Source organism: Nanorana parkeri, unplaced genomic scaffold (assembly GCF_000935625.1).
Source record: "Nanorana parkeri isolate BGI_ZX_2015 unplaced genomic scaffold, ASM93562v1 scaffold2375, whole genome shotgun sequence".
NCBI lineage: Eukaryota > Metazoa > Chordata > Amphibia > Anura > Dicroglossidae > Nanorana > Nanorana parkeri.
In genome coordinates, this window is record NW_017308643.1 from 115,191 (window position 1) to 116,458 (window position 1,268).

Below are 1,268 nucleotides of genomic sequence, written 5' to 3' on the forward strand. Positions count from 1 at the left end.
TACAAGAATACATGTTTTTTTTTTTTACATTTTGGGTAGGATTGATTCCTGGGTCTGAAATTTTTTTTTTGGCTTATGGTCAACTGTTAAAAATGAATAACTCATATTTTCTTTAAAAAAAATAAAAAGTTACAATTTAAAGGCTATATGGAGTCTATTATTGCTGGGCTTGTCTTCTGAGAGTGCTAGGTGCCTGGTTACCATAGTCCCTCTCTGCCTTCTATACTATAGGGCTGATGTATTAAATAGTAGTCCTAAACTCCGATCCCTATGGCCACTATAACCAAGGGTGCCAGCAAAAATCCTGTTTTTATATGTTTCCTTACACGTGATTGTGTATTAAATTCTCCATGGCTTGCCTTATTTACTAAAACTCACTTCCTATTCAATGTCAGTAAATCAACCCCCTCTGAATCACTGACTAGTAGCCATAATTAGATTTGTTCTGTCTTTTCTGCTTGGTTTAGTTGTTGCATGTCACGGTCTCAGAAGTGAATAAAACTTTTGGCTGCAAATAACAGACAGTCAACCATACTTTTCAGGAGGAGGGTAACAATGACACCCCCCACCTAGTATTTATTTAACAGGTTTAATGTAAAGCCGAACTCTCAAGATTTGTACAGTAATCCAGTGTAAAACGTTGACAGGGAGTTTCCTGTAATAATGACCAGCCACTGCTGGTCCTCTTTTGTTTTTCCTCTTTTGTTCAGGGTGACTGATCTTGTATCTGCCCCTCCTGTAGTTTCATGCAGGCAGCCTGTAGTGGGTGGGGTCTGCTTGGCCCCTCCCACAGCTCTGCTCTCTGCACATGCTATGTGCAGCACAGTTATGATGTCACCTCTACTTTTATATGGTAATACGTATTTGGGTTTGCAAAGGTATTTATTTGGTGGCTGTTCAGGCATATATTTCAATGAATGTTTTTGTTCCCAGAGTTCAGCTCTAAATGATCAATTCTTACTGTATAAATAAATGCATATTTTCATGTGAAAATAAATGTGTAAATAATAATGACCCCAAGGTTTAAGGAATATTTACTTTCAAGTAAACAAGTACCATGTGGTTTTGCAGCTGTTGCAGAGCACCAGGCATGAGTGAAAAACGCTTGAAGATCTGAAGCTGGGTCTCGGCATGTCATTTTCCTGTAATACCCGAGGCATGGACGGGGTTAAAGGCATGGATATTTTTTTCACACACTTTTCCTGTAAGGTTAAACACTGGCCTTTGAATTCCATGCACGCCCTATGTGTATAAATACAGTGAGGGGG